The sequence below is a fragment of the Sitodiplosis mosellana genome, unplaced genomic scaffold (genome assembly GCF_009176505.1).
Source record: "Sitodiplosis mosellana isolate CC-2019 unplaced genomic scaffold, AAFC_SMos_1.0 Smas_scaffold_6191, whole genome shotgun sequence".
In the NCBI taxonomy this organism is placed as follows: Eukaryota; Metazoa; Arthropoda; class Insecta; order Diptera; family Cecidomyiidae; genus Sitodiplosis; species Sitodiplosis mosellana.
In genome coordinates, this window is record NW_022601432.1 from 899,953 (window position 1) to 916,555 (window position 16,603).

Consider the following 16,603-nt stretch of genomic DNA (forward strand, 5'->3'; position numbering starts at 1 on the left):
CGTTTCTTAATCAATCAATATTCATAATGCAATAAAATCCATCCGCACACTTCGATACACACAACCGACAGAAAAATTTGCTGCTCCCGAAAAACATCATTTAATTTAATTGATTTGCAGTCATATTACATTCGGGTGAAACTTTATTTTTTGCGTGCAACACACAAAAGTTATTCTTCGGCTAAAAGTTTCTATGTTGTTGTTCCATATTCGCAGGCAGATGTGAATTCGGGATTCGTGGAGGCAATGGTCGAGCCAAAAATGAATTATCGCAAGCTAATTAAAAACTTGATGGAAAATCGTGTTTGCTCTATCTCAAAGATGGATTTATGCTAGCACAAGACGTTACAAACGCTCGTTCTTGGTTTTTGTCGACTGGTTGATGTGGCGAAGGGATGGCAGAGAGGGCAGACGACCGAGAGAGAGAGAGACCAATTTGCTTGACTGCCTCTTGCATCTCATGCCCAGTGTAATATATCATGATTTAAATCGGCATTTTCGGTTTGCTTCCGCAAATAGTTCTGATTTTGGCCATGTAATTAAATTAAATGTTGTTGCAAGCACGAAATCTCCATTCGATATACGATTTTGCTACATTTCAAGAGTTTTTGTTGTAAGCTCGGTGTGTTGGAAAAAGCCGAGAGCACAACGGAAAGAGAGATTGGAATGTGGCATGCGTTTTGTGATGCGAACTACGAAAATTCGCCCATAAATTTTGTGATAAATTCAAATATGGAAGTAATCATGAATTTTTCGTCGCAAACTTCATTTAAACAAAATCTTTCAACTGAATTTTCAACCACAGAGGGAAAGAGGGGACGAGGATAGAAATGACGTAGAGAGCGAGAGAGATGAAAGTAGACGATCAACAAATCACAAAATCCATTTAAAAGATACAGAGAAGTGGTGCAAAAAGTGAAATGGAATCATGAAACTGTCAACATCATTCACATGGGAAGCACTCGGCTGGATATTTTCGGTGTGTTTGCTATTATAAGCTGCTGAGCGTATTTTAAGTGTTGTTCTTTGTTCGGACGGTTGTTCAGGAATGATGATAGTCGAAGAATTAAGTACTCATGCAATTGCCGGCGCATTGGATTGGCTATGAAAATCCAGACAAGCAATGAAATAATACATTTCGAAATGGTTGATGTGTCTTGACATGTATTTCCCTAGTGAACGGTTGCAATTCCGACGACTTCACATTTCAGTAGGCATCAAAGCACGCGTTTTTTGTTTGTTTTAGACTGAGACTCTCGGTGAATGTGTGCGTGTGTGAGGAAGAGAGAGTGAGAGAAATGGAAAGCAATGACCGAACACATTGTGCTCCATGGAATTGACGGGTCGACACAATCAACGTGAGTGTTGTGCGTTATTTTCCGAGGTTCCAGGTCTCGCGCAAATCGATCGATGCAAATCGAGCAGCGTGCCACGTTGCACGCACTCGACCAAGAGAGAGAGAGAGAAAGTAATTGTAGTGGCAGTAACATTAGAGGGGCCGCACCAGTTTTAGATGATTTAATCGCTTGCAATCGTTTTAATACCTTGAGCGCTGACAGCTAAAAAATTGCGCCGGCTTAAATGCTGTAAATATCAACGATTTATTAGGGCAACGAATTTTTTTTTTGTTTCGTTTCATTCGTGTGCCTCCACATTATTATCATTTCTGCATTGCCGCTAAGTTTTTTTTTCCTCTCCTCTTTCGGCTCGTCGACAATTGACACGCGATGCGATTAAAGCGCTTTAGTGCGCTCCAAAAGTATCATTATAAATGATAATATATGACAATTATGTTTTATGCAAATGAAATGAGGATTTTGTTGTGGATAAAATCTGAATCTATGTGTACTATATGTCTTTATTTGCCAAAAATTCCAATTATGCTCTTAAGAGTTTCGTCGAAGAATTAAGCTTGAACGAAGTGAATGTGTATGACTCGAGCGAAGAGAGTGTACAAGTTATTAGAATGAATCGACAGCGATCGCAATGGTGTATCCGGATTGAGGTACCGGCAAAACATAATCGAAACACATACACAACAGCAGCAGCAGCAACAAAAACAATGGCTCACGTTGGACCAATTCGTTGCAAAACTAAACGATAAACACAAAACAACCGAATAAAATCGTAGTTTGTAAAGTAATTTTGAATCATCAGCGAATCCGTCGCAAAACTTTTCTGATCCCGATGCACACATCCCGTAGAAAACACATGAAAATGGCACACGAGCAAATCTATACACGTATGCCAGTTGTTTCGTGTGCATGTGCACAAAACAAAACCGAAACAAAAAAAAACATGTGCGATCATTTTTTCCCAAAGCGAAAACACCATTGAATTGGCGGTTTTGTGAAAATGGATTGAACAAGTTGTATGCAGTTTGCCGTTTGCTCGTTGCACATGTGTGGTTCAATTGAGAGAGAGAGAGAGAGAGAGAGAGAGAGAGAGAGAGAGAGAGTTTGATAAGGATTTTCATTTGACTTTAAATGCCTTCAGCGCGTCGCGCATTTCAACGTGAAGATATTGCTCTTAATTTTGGAATTGTGTTCGCCCTTCGGACGAACCACCACTCTCTGTTCACGTTCATATCGTAAAAGAATTCAAGATAACAAGAAGATGCATAGAAAAAGAAGAGGAGAAAAGGAAGCGACGAGAAAAAGAGAAGCACTGACACGGATAAATGGAATAGGAACGAAAAGAAAAGAAAAAAAAAACCTAAAGCGAAAAGAATGTATATTGAATGTGTGTACACGTACCATTTCTTTCCTTTTCAGCTGCAGGACTAACAGTGGAGAAAGAAAGAACTTTGGCAAACAACATCGTGAACACATCACAAGTGCACTCTTAGTGAAGCCAAAGCTAATAGCGAAAATGAATAGAAAGTGTGAAGCGCGCACGCACGCACACAAACGAAATGCCAAATGCATAAGACTCAAAATGAAATTAAATTTTGGATCGACAGATGCCAGATGTGGAATCGGATATATCAACAGAAAAAAAAAGCGTTACAATGAATCGAAAAGAAGTTTAGCAATCGAATAAAAAGCAATAGACAATGTTACATCATTAAACTTTTCGCCTTTTGTTCGACATACCAAAGCGTTCGTATGGAGGGAGCGCCGAATGGCTTCATTTTTCAATCGATATCGACAAGTGAACGCGCATTCTACAAATGTCAACAATCGCATTTCAGTGGATATTGTGGCCACATTTCGAAATACATCTACAGCAATTCCAATTTTCGATGATGCACACACTAAACTGTGTAAACTCTCTTGACTACACGAAAAAAAAGTCAATCCAACGAATTGAGTAGTTGACACGCAAAATACGGAGGACAGAAAAAAAAAAACGAAACAAAAATACAAACAAACATGAGAGCCACACATTTGGAAATAATGTCACTCAATCATTGTCTGGACTGGTGGTGGCCGTGTAACCGAACCGTGTATTGAACACATCAAAAACACTGTGCCCCGGTCATTACACAGTTTTTATTTTTATTTTTATCGATACACAATTCCAATTGATTGTGTTGGCTATTTTTACTTCCAATAATATATTAAAATACACTTGATGATCGCTTACCGTGCGGATTGGGGTATATATCAAATATACACACAACGACGAGGACGACGAGGACGACTATTATTGGTTCAATCAATGCTCACTCAGACGACGATGATGATGACGATGACGACGACCGTATCAAATCCGTTCGGCAAATTTCCGGTTGAATAGCCTTAATTTTTCGCCCAATGTTACGTATGCTCTTGTATATGTTACGATTTTACGATGCGGTGAGACTTGATGTGCGTTTGGTGTGTTGTTTTTTTTTAAAATATTTTTTCGTATTATTATCGCGTCAAGTATCGCCTATCCAAGCAACAGTAGCTCTCAAATTACTTTTACGCTTTGTTGTTTTTGATGTGATATGTGTTGTCTGGTCATTTGATTCGCGTGTTCAGTGGCTGCCAGTGTAATTTTTTTCCAGTGATGTGTGTCTTTTTGCCGCTTTTTATGTTGTTTTCTCAAGCTTATCGATGAAATTTCACCGATTTGTGGTTTTGAGATTTTCTTTCAAAATCCAAACGAAGAAAACCAATACCGTAGCGATGTCGAATGATGTTCAATGAAAAACTCAACACGTCTTATATTTCAGATTACTTAATACGGCTAATCATTGATGGTTTTCAGGCGTATAAATTATGAAACTCCTTCCAAATCGCAATTTCGATGCTGAACGTATTTTGATTTTGACCGCAGTTTGAACACTCCTGATGATGGATGATGTTGATTGAAATAGACTCACAAGAATAACAACGCTTTTCACTCGTAACACAACACACTTGGAGTGATTGGTGAAATGACAACGATAACAGAACCGAAAACTAAACGCAAAATAACAACAACAAGAACAACAAACACCGTCACCGTATTCGATATGAAATGCCAATGCACCGTAGACAGCAAGCAGAGCTCGTATCGCTCAATACAAACATGTAGCCGATAGAATTTTTGGTTGCTCTGACAACCACCAATTTCGGAAATTTGCTTGATATTTTACTTTAACTTCACACGTTATTATTTTCTATCGTGAATGATATGGAAACTTGGCATAGCACTAACTAATTATTGGCACGGATTTTAATAGATAAAACGAGAGAAAAAAAATGGTTCTCAAATTGAAACTATTTATTTTATGATTGGATAAATAATAATAAATCGAAATATGATGTGATAAGCAGCGATATACACAATATTTCAGCGATTCTGTACTATTGAGACTGATGCTTCGCACATTATACACATAAAATTGTACACACTTGATATCAATTTCAACGGCGCGAGGCATATCGAACACCAATACCAATGTACATTTCTTTGCACATGCACACACCGAACTCCCCGTGCATGGAACATGCTGCCGTTGTTGTTTCTACGGCTGTGTGTGTGTGTACGAGAACCCAAAAGAGCTGATACATTCAGTACAGAGTGTGTACACGATTCCGATAAACACATAGCCGGAGAGCATGCGCATGGCGTGAAACAGGACATTATCCGTGCATATTTCAATTTCCTTCGTTTTTCCATGCCTATGTGCGCTTGTGTTTGTGTCTGAAGAATCGCGACAAGGCACAATTGACTGTGTAGTTGTGCATCTGCCAGTTGCAAGTGAATTTCATTCCGAACTACGGAATCTCGCTGTGTGTGTGTGTATGTGCTGTTGAAATATCTCAACTGTTGAGACCGATGAAATGCCGTTTTTTTTATTATTGTTGCCAAACACTATTACTCAATTATTTATGGTGGAATTGTAGTATTTTGCATGTGCGATGCTCTCGTATCGGCTTTATTTCGAATGGTAATAAGAGAAAATCTCTGTGTACACGGCTCAAATGGTAATTCAATTGAAAATTGAAAGGAGCCATACCTTCTTAGCATAAATTGGCTTTTGGGAAAATAAACTTAACACTTGAATTGCAGTGTGAAACGAAAGGAAGCGGTTGTGGTAAGTTGCCTAGTAACGGTCAGTCAAAGACACGCATACTCATATATATATATATATACGCTTTTATGCAATTAGTTAACGAATGGGCCCAACATGATTGAATTCACCGCTTTAGCGTCCCCAATGAAATCTCTCTCCAGGATTTTTTTTGCTGCTGTTGTTGTTGTTGTTCGCACAAAGCTTGGCCATGTTCACTTTTTATGCTGTTGAATTTTTTAAAACAATCATAAATGCGATAATGTTATCTGTGTCTGGCGAAAGAGTGGCAGAGAGAGAGAGAGAGAGAGAGTTCAGTTGGCACCGGCCGATCTGTTCAAAAGCATGTACACGCATCAACCGAACGAAAGCAGTAGACAAAAAAAAATTATACAACATGCTCGAATAGAGGTATACATTAGTCAGAGTGCAAAGTCAACGGTGAATAATTTGAATGCTTCGACTAAACCAGACAGCCAACTTGTGTACAATGTGCATGGTACATGAACAAATATCAGGTCTCGTTCATCGTTTAGACACCGAACATTTGCATGCGCTTGCGTTTGCATTTATCTCTTGATATTCGTTTTTTTTTTCTCTCATTCCTGGATTCTGGTTCACTTCTCTTCATAACGATTTGCATGGTGCATATTTTAAAACACACAACCAACTATCTATTTATTATTGAAGTTGCTATTGTCGTCGTATTTTTGGGCTTTATGTGCCTGTGCCAGCTCTCACTCTCTTTCTCTCTGCCCCTATCTCCAGCTCCCTCGCTCATCAACACTGCCAATATTAAGTGTCTGACATTTAAATGGGATATATGACATGTGCCATGCACACACACATACCGTTCAGCCACTCTCTTTCCGAAAATCCGTTTTCAGTGCTTGAGTTTCTTAATCTTTTTTATTTGCATTGGCCACATGAAGCTCAAGTAAATCTATGCGAAATGGTTGCCATTGTTTTTGCATAATTTTCTACTAATGGTAAAATTATCGGCTTTTGTGCCGTATTTTGTTTGCCGCTTATTCACACATCGTACATGCACACCAAAAGGCCCCATTTCTCTTCGGTCTCAAAGGAAAACTTCCCATCAAGACTTAAGAGATTCACTTCTATCTGGTATAACAAGAAGAGAAAAGAGTCAAGCTGACCAGAAAACTCCCCTTTCTGCGGAAGAAAGCGATGTGCACTTCCGTGTGCAAAGCCGATGTGAAATCTTCAAAACTAAATTATTGAAATCGGGCACATTGAAAACGAAAACCAACACATTCAGCACATATTCGTTTGTTTCATTCAACATTTTGAAGCTCGATGATCGTCTCATATATGCAAATGTGCCACACTCCTAAATGCTTGACATAATAAAAATAAAAATAAAAATAAAACGAAAACACATATTTGTCGTGCAATGCAAACGGAAGACCAAACATACGCGCACACACACACACACACATAGAGGGATGGAGAAAGAGAGCGGAGATAAAACTGGAGTACGAGTAAAATGTGTTAGATCATCGTCGCCTGATGATGTTTGATTCTAAAATGAAACAAAGAAGAAGTAAAAGTAGAAGAAAAAAAAAGCGGCGAAACCAAATAGTAGCAGCAAAAGTAGCAGCAACAGCAGCATCCATCCAAAATACACACTTGGCATGTATTTACATTTTGTTTCCGTTCTATCTCATTCAACGCTGTCAACGATAATGTGCTGATGTGAACGGGAGCATCGAGAGTCGGAAAAGCGAAATTGAAAGCAATAAAGTAGTTTCTATTTTGTTTGGTCTTCGCGCGCATACATTGCATGTGTGTGTGTGTGTGTGTATGCCGTCGCAGGACCATTATTTTTGTACTCTATGCATTTGCATTTTCGGTGTTCTTCACTTTGTGCGAGTGTATTTATGTAACTGGTGAAAAACTTTTGTTGTTCCAAGTGCGTATGTGGAGGCGCGCTGATTTGCCCTTCATCCCTGAACAACAGCAACGAGCCAAAAATAATACCAAAATAAGAAAACTTCATCTGATGCAGGCACATACAAAACAAGATTTATACGATAAGGGAAAAAGATATGCAAATTTTTGACGAACAAAAAATTCGTCTCGTTACATTTGTGCCGGAAACTGTGAACGAAATGCTCCGATATGAAAGACAAGGAAAACGAACGAAAGCAAGGTGGTGTACGCACGAGAGGAGAGTGAGTGGGAAAAAAAATTGAATTGTCTTTTCGAAATCAAAGTTGTACAGTGTACACCGTCTACACATTACTATATTGAAAAATGAAAATTGAAAACAGTTGGTGCCGTTGGTGTTTCTGCTACTGCTGTAAAATTTCAAATGCAAAATTCATCCAAACTTCGGTTGCTGCTTCGTTTTCACACTTCATTCAGCCAACGAAAAAAATAAATAAGAACAATTCCATTAAATCTCGATCATTTTCCACGTTTTGTTGTTGTCATTTGTTAAATGATTTTTCTTCGTTTTTATTGTTACGTTCTTCCGAATTTTATTTTCCATTTCGGTTTTATTTCGGGCACGCTACTTTATTTATATATTCAATTGGGTTTTCTTTTCGTGTCATTTTATCTGCTTCGTTTTGACTGTTGAAATGTTCTAAAGTTTCAATAAAGTTGGCATCGTTGAGTATTGTGTTCCGGAATGACGGGATAAATGAGCGAAAATCGACGATGATCGCGATGATTCTTTATGTTTATCGTTTTCATTTCGTGGATATATAGCAAAGAGTAGAGTAGAGTAGTCTATGCTAATTCGTAAACGAAAATAACCTCAATGCAAGAACCCCTTTATCCTTTCCATTTTTTCGATTCGCTTCATTTCAATTTGATGGCGATGATGACATTTCAATTCAAATTGTAATCAACCAAGTCATGATGGTGTGCGCTCCATACACGCACACAACAAAGACAACAACGCAGATGATGTCTGATTACAGACAAAGCTTTAATGATGGTCCTAGTAATAATCATTGGTTGGTTGGCTGATGACGCACGCAATACGGGGAGAGAGAAAAAGAAGTAAAAAATTACCTAATATTGTTTGTTCAATGAACAAGTTATCAGAAAGCTTCAGGTTAAATAATGTTCACTGGTGATCATGAACGAACGTCAAGATTTGCATAAAATTTCCATATTTGATTAATTTCGATTTTCATTCCGTTTCCTTTTTACCATTTCCATTTTCTGGCTCTGTCTCTCCATTTCGATTTCAAACGAAGACGACGGTAACGGCGACGACGACAACGAGGACGACAGAGAGATGTGGTAATTTTTGCTGCTGGCATTTTTGCCATCGTGTGTATATTCCGTTTGTAATCAAATGCATTTCACCATTGGGTGCCGGCATTCTCTGTCACCATTCTATCTTTTTCACTCTCTTCTTGCCTTACACACACACTCATGACAGATCTAAAAATGTGCTCGTTTACGTCAACACCGCCACCAAAATTCAATCCGACGTCTGTTCCTCTTGTCTTGCTCCGATAGAATGTAGTGGGAGTGAGAGAAAGTGAGAGAGAGTGAAAAAATCCTATCTTCTGGTTATAATCTTTTCGCTTGAGCGCCAACAATTCGAGGGTAGAAACAAACGGTGAAATTGGTATTTGCCGGAGTTTCAATGTGTTATTTTCGTCTTTTTCTTCACCGAGTTTATCAAATGTACTTTCATCCCATGTGAACATCGAAATTTGTCTGTTTTTTTACCATCCTCCAAATGCAATGACAATTGAACGTGGAAAAGAAATAAAATCGGAAAAAAGGGGAATTTTCAAATGTTTGCCAATGGCAAAATGCTCACATGCATTTAGAATATTCGCATTGGTAAAATCAGTTTGTAATATACTATATTACATTGGTCGTCGATAGTTTATCAGTAGAGAAGAAAAAAAACGGTAGCCGAAACAAAAAAACCAAACAAGAAATGGGATAAAAAGGTGCAAACAAGAGTCGCCAACAAGAGAAAAAAAAACAAATAACACAAGTCGATTTGCACACATGATATATCACTGGAGCTATTCTGGAGACATACAATTTGCCGTTGAATCGGCGCTCCTTATGCGCATTGCCGCCACCGTCACACTTTGACCAAACCAATATGAAGAGTATAGTGTGTGAAGCGCGTCCTCGTGTGGCATAAAGCACAAAAATCGCATGTGTAAATATAAATTGATGACTCTCGTTCAATATTATCAATCGATAAATGTGTGCAGACAAACTCGGAATCGGAGGATGTGACGATGTCGACCGCATAAAATCGCCAAAATAGACAATAACACGAGGCCGGAGCAGCGCATTTGTTTGGAAGTTTTATATTTGCGCGCTTTCACTCTCTCTTTCCCTCTCCCTTTTCTCTCGGTCGTATTCCATCTATCTTCTTCGCTTGCGCTTCGTACACATGATTCATTTCGTACGCGAAATGAATATCGATTGCTTTTTTGATGGTGGGCGATCGCAAACACCACATAGACACACATGAGTACACGACACATTCAAAATGTGGAACGTGAAGAGGATTGCAATTTAGTTTAAGTGATCGGAATGTTTTTCGGAGAATACCGCAGCATCTGGTTTCATGCAAAGTGCGACACACACAGATAGAGAGAGAGAGAGAGACAGAGAGAGAGAGAGAGAGGATAGAGGGGTAACGAAAGCGAGAGATTTGCCCAATGTCAATATCAATTATGGAAATGTCAAAAGTTTATTGAATTGTACGAAAATTGCGGCAAATTAATTACCTTTATTACTCAAACTTCATGGAAATCGAAAGCGAGGCTATATGTGTATGCCTATAGGCGTACACAAGTTCGTTTCGAAAACTTTGGCATTATGTATGATGGATGAATCTTTTGCATGCAACCAATTTTTTATTTTCATGACAAAACACAACACTTCTAATGAAATTATGGTCAATTGATTTTCACCTCGATGGGTTTTGCCATCAAGAACATTTTCGGGTTAAGTATCGCTTGTTTTCTCGAATAGAGCGACGGAGAGAGAGAGAAATGGAGAGCGTTTCGCACGATAGCGTCGCGTTCAGGGACTTCAATTCCAGCCACATATAGAGAGAGAGAAGAGAGGGACAAAACCGCAACATAATATTGGCAGGTGACGGAAGACCGACTTGAATGACAGACGTGAATTGCATTTTCGTTCGGTAACTCAGCCAATAATCGTTACACCTGAAACGTGTTTGTTCGCACATTTTTACCATTCCACCGAATATTCAATATGAAATAATGAAGGACTTTAAATGGTTGCGCCCATTCGTCTATAAGGTGAATACCTCACAGGCTCGAAAGCTTATGCAATCAATTTTAGTTTATGTAAATAAATACTTTTGTGTCATAAAATAGCACATTGCAACACCACAAATGAACGAACGGCCCAGACTGACAACGGCTCGTTGGAAATTCACCATCTAAAAACATGAGAACTAAACCAAAGAAATATGTGAAGAGATTATAACTATAGAGAAAGAAGAAATACAGAAGGAAAAAAGAGAACGAATTTGAAGAGTTTTAGAGAGAAAAATGATGTCAAAATAAAGCACAGCATTACGAAATTTCCATAACACACACACACACACCACAAAAGAGAAAACTAAATATTCAATGCACAGCCACTTCCGAATTGAACGGTTAGCACCAATTCGTTATTGTTTCCATCGATTGGGAATTTGGCTAAATGGATTTCCAGTGTCAGGTTTCAGTTGAACAATACCGCATAATGGTGTTTGTGGGTATTGATAGAGCTGCATACTTACAAACGACAACAACAACAGCAGCAAAAAGAACGAACGAAGATGGAAATCAATGTCTGTGTATATTGTTAAAATTCGATGGAAATTCACGTACGAACGAAAGTTGTCAGTTTGAAGAATTTCATTCATTGTGCTTCGGTGCGAAATCTATACATATATTGGGTGAGCTTATGCAATATAGTCGTTAGTTCATTCGTCTCTCTCTCTCTCTCTCGCTGTTCATTTCCCGTTCTCTTGCTCTCCTATTCGGTATGTATTTGAAACCTTCAGACGATGTATATGAGTTGTGCGTGCCTCGACCCGACGCCAAATCATTTAGATAATAATGTTTGTGAATTGATTTTTCCGATCATGTACAAACATATCATTTTGGCCATGGCCATAACGCACGATGAATCGCTCAAGCACCGTGTACCACAAAATGGTTGCGCCGCCAAACAAATCTATCGAAATCGGAAATGTAAAACACAGTACCAAACCATCGCTCAAATAGAGTGAGACTGGCCAGAGAAAAGGCAGAGGCTATGCTATCGTGTGCAGCCGAGCAAAAAACTGACAAATGGACCTTTTTTCGCACCTATTCTCGTGTGTCTGCACAAAAATATCGTCGTAATATTTATTCCGAAAGTGCAAACAAAGGCCATTCCACTGAATGCCCGCATTCAGGACATTTTTATTTGTTTCCCGTTTCGTTTCATTCCAATTTTTTTTCGTACTGTTGCTCTGATGAGCTTCAACGGTCTTTTTTTTTGCTTTGCCTTTGTCTTGTTATTCCTGTGCCTGTTAATTTCATTTCAGCGTAATTCACTCCATACTGTACGGTATGTTTGTGTACTGTACTCGAATCTTGAGTATTATTTCTCTGTTTTGTGTGTGCGAGAGAAACAGAGCGGGTGATGGGGTACAAGAAATGGCGGTGAACGCAATTGGGCTCACTTGAACACGTAAAGGTATTTAAATGTTGGTTTTAAATTCTAATTTGTGAGCTTACGTGCCCACACACACATATGGTGACATACCGTTGAAATGAGGCGCACAGAATATCTCGTGAATCGCAATAAAAAAAAACAGAAGCAATGACAACGAAACAAACACCACAAGAAACCTCCCATATGCACCAAGGCAAGAACAATTTACCCAAATGCTATACTTATTTAATGGTTTATTGAGAATGAGTAACAACAATAAGAGAGAAAAAAAGTCGTCGTTTGTGTGTATGTGCTTTTGTGTACAGACACAAAACTAGCTGGAACAAAAGTGTTTCAGTCTCTTAGTTAAGCCCTCCCGAGTGTAGTTAAAGATCTAACGTGTATGTGTGTTGTGTGTGCACGAGCAAAGGAGATTTTGCAGTGTGCGCGCTCCGAATTGTGTGCGTTATTTTTTTCGTGTATATTTTTACAATTTATTTCATTTAATTTTCTGGTGAAATGGCACACGGCATACACTTGAAGCACAAGTGCTTCTCTGTTCACTTTCTACACGACAATTATATCCCTTTCGCTCTCTACCAAAAATGAGCAGCATCAAAGCGATGGAAGGAAACGTTTGAGTGTGTGTGTGCGTGTTTTGTTTCATCGCAATTTATTCATAATATGATTTTAATTTCGGCACGTGGATAAATGGACGATTTGAATGTTGTCCTCGCACGATCGATTTTATTGTTGCTCGAAACTAGTAAAATTTTACTGTCGTTATACCCGTTCGTCACGTAATCGTCGCGTAATTTCAATTGTGCTCACCATTTTCCATTGAAATAATTCGGTCGATTTGTATACAAATACTTTGCCCGCCTGTTACTCGTCTGGTCTCAGTCAGTTTTCCATTTTAAATGGAATTATTTTCGCATTGTTTTATGGATTTTAATTGGAATCATTACTAAATAATACTTAGGTGTAGTTTCGCGAAAACGATGCTGCTTCTTTTGTGTGTTGTTCGGATTCAGACAGGCAAAACGTTAATGCGACAAGCAAATACAAAGTTTTAATTAAATAAATCTCTTGGTATTATAAAAGAATCATTGCCATAGGAAACTCGGAACATTTTCATGGAAATGAGTTGAGATGTGTTTTCTCTTCTTCTCCGTTTTTGCAGTGTGAAAAATTATTCAACGCCATTCACATTTTAACACAATGCGAAACCGTTTATTTTCAAATGAATGATTTGATTTAATTGAATGACAATGCGAAAGGAGTGAACAGCAAATTAATACACTTCATTGGCAACATGGTTGGTGTTTGTGTCGGAGAGGGTTGGGTATCAGTCTCTAATTGGAGGTCCGAAAAATCTAGTGAATATTTCACTAAGCCACTTAACAATAGCATTTTAAATGATAGAGACCGTTTAAATTTGCAACATAATTTATAAGATGTCATTTATTATCATGGACAATGGAAACGGAGCAGAATAAGTGAGAAATGGAGATAGCGAGAGAAAGAGAGAGAGAGAGAGAGAGAGAGAGAGAGAGACTGTGTGTGATAAGAAAAATCGATTCACTTGTCATGGTGTTTAACACAATACTAACAGTTTATCTCTCTGTGTCTCTCTTTAATTGAGTAGAAAATTTTTAATGGAAATTCAGCGGTTTTGCATTTAATGAACTCCATTCAATACACATATACACAATCACGATTGAATTAAAACCGCTGCGCATTTTGGTTGGGGAAATATTGAATGGACGAAATATTTCTGCGGTTTGAAACGATGCAAACCAATTTGGTTTGGGTCAACCAATTATGGTTACAATTCATTTTTCCGATATGTTCTGAAATCGTTCAATTTGGTAAACACTTTGATAAAAGCAATAACAGTGGCTATGACAGAGATAGAGAGATAAAGAGAGAGAGAGAGAGAGAGAGAGAGAGAGAGAGAGAGAGAGAGAATGTAATTTGATGTTTATGCATGTTCGAAATGCCATGGCTCAAAATAGTCAGAAAGATATTAAAAAAACCTAGGGGAAAATATCAATTGGTCGTACGCTATTATCTATGTTATTGGCTTTTCATCACTATTCATTGGTATATCGGTGTGAATTGGTAAAATAAATTCAATATTCGTGTCAATCGCGTACATTTAATGTGAATTCTACATAAAAATATAGAACAATAGAGACCGATGCACGCCGATATCCGTCAATATGCAGATAAACGCTTATTTTTGAAGAATAACCATACATCAGCGAATTCGTTTAAATCCACGTTTAAGTGCCACGTACTTTTGGTTAACGCGCTGTACATAACTTAAATTGTGTTTAGTTCATGAGTCATGAAAAATGACACTTGATAAAGTTTAACTGCCGCGTACTTAAGCTAGTACTTAATTGCCGTAGTCGCTAGCTTTAAATGTTCTTTAGAATTGATGCTGATATCTCCAACAACAAATAAATGACACTAGAAATGACATGATAAGTCTACTGATAAATAAGTACTTAAGTACGCGGTACTTGAGCAATAGCTTAAGTGCGCGTCGTCTAAATATCTCTACCGATTTTAGTACGAAATATTGGTATATCGACGAAATATTCGCATATCGGTTAAATATTTGAAAAAGGTCATAGAATCGTTATAAATTATCATTATTTGTTATATTGAAGCTTATTTAGAGGAAAAAAATTTGATCGCAGCCCCTAGAAAAAAACAGCAGTAATTAAACCGTCTTCATTTCTTTGCCGTTTCGTTCACACTAAAGTGATTAACAACAACACTGTGGATGTTGTATTTTTGTTGCTGTATTTGCTGAAGCATATCATTAATGAGACTCTGTCGTTGATATGCATCGCAATTGAGTTATCGAATGTTCGATGTCATTCTGATCAAATACAACATTAATACGCATTGATAGTTCCGTTGCTGCTGCTGCTGCTATCGTTTCCATCAATTGGCTTGGTTCCATTGAACATCGCCAACTTCAATCCATATCGTATCGCCTGCTATTAAATATTGAAATAAGCTCAGTTACGAAAATCAAATTGCAAACTATACATTTGATACGTCGTTCAATTATGCTTTTTCAATCTCTCATCTATCTATCCATCCCATTCTCACTCCCTCTCTCTTTGTCTCTCACACACACACACACACACACACACACACACACACACACACACACACTTTGCCTTTATTTATCTTTTGACATTTGCATGTTGGTACAACGATTCCATGCTATCGCTTTGGGTCTTTTTTTTGCTCTCGCTGTTGCGAATAATCAATTGATTGCACTATATTGTTTCTGACATCTTCGTTCTTCTTCTTTCACCTCCTTTTTTCTCTCTGCATTCGTTGTATGTACTCTCATTTTTTTTGCTCGTCCCATTCAGCGGTTTCAGTGTGTCGCTTTGATTGACACTTTGTTCGCCAATTTTCCGGTACAGTTTCTGAACTGCTCGTTCAACTTTTTAGTTTGTATGTGCAATGAAAAAGTTATACATTGTCACCTACCAATGTGTATTCAGTGGCAAATTTTTTTGTGAAAAACTCCCGTATCGCTGCCTGCCACACACACACACACACACCCAATTCATCCAGAAGAGCCGCACATTTTGTATCAAATTGAAGAACAAAAAACTGTTCCACTTTTCACTGAACACTTGATATGTCACTGGTGATAATAGCGTATAATAGTTATTTTCCGATCAGAGACTATGACTTGCATTCTCGCTGCCATCGAAGAAGACGAATGTTATTCAAAATCACAACGCTACCGATGCATTTGTGCGGTTTTATTTGTGTTGCTCTTTCTCTCTATTGAATTTCATTATAAACTGAATTGAAAGTCGGTGGCATAATGCACAATGAGTACGCTGGGAGCGAAGCGGAGGCGAAGACGAGAACCGAGATCAGAATGACACACATAAGCCAACAATGCAAGAATTTATATGTACCGATGCAAGAGGTAATCGGAGTACAACGAGACGGGAGAAGACAGAGAGCTAGAGCGATGAATGTAAATGAAAATATAGAGGAAAATATAACAACGGAAGGCTTTTGTTTCAATTATTTAAATAAATCCATTGACTTTACAGTAGTGCATTGACTCACTCAAGAGGTAAGGCAACGACCAGAAGCAATAAATCCAAGTGAATTATGAAAATAGAATTTTATTCATGTGACAAACGACAAGCTATATACAGAGAGAAATCGATATATCCATTCAGGATATATGTAGGTATTGCAAAGAGAGTCCAATAAAAATTATCCAAACATTACTTGCAGATAAATGTGTATTCGATATGTTGTTTTGTCAAAATAACCATTTTTCTGGAGGGGTTAATATAATCGAAACCAGTTTTGGGTAGAATATCCCTTTGTGTCAATACAAAATGGCTTTTATAATACCTGCTCGTTTAT

At 38.1% G+C, this 16,603-nt stretch overlaps 1 protein-coding gene across 2 annotated transcripts in view; it reads right to left on the bottom strand.

The window, feature by feature from the left end:
• LOC129576602 (probable serine/threonine-protein kinase DDB_G0282963) overlaps positions 1-16,603 on the bottom strand; it is an 81,391-nt gene that overhangs the window by 57,478 nt on the left and 7,310 nt on the right. Inside the window, exon 1 of one of the 2 annotated variants that reach the window (XM_055461888.1) lies at positions 3,589-4,789. The exons of the other annotated variant lie outside the window; for it this stretch is intronic. The gene's annotated coding sequence lies outside the window, so the exon portion shown is untranslated. Of the gene's footprint in view, positions 1-3,588; positions 4,790-16,603 lie in introns of those variants that run through there. 2 annotated transcript variants of the gene reach the window in all.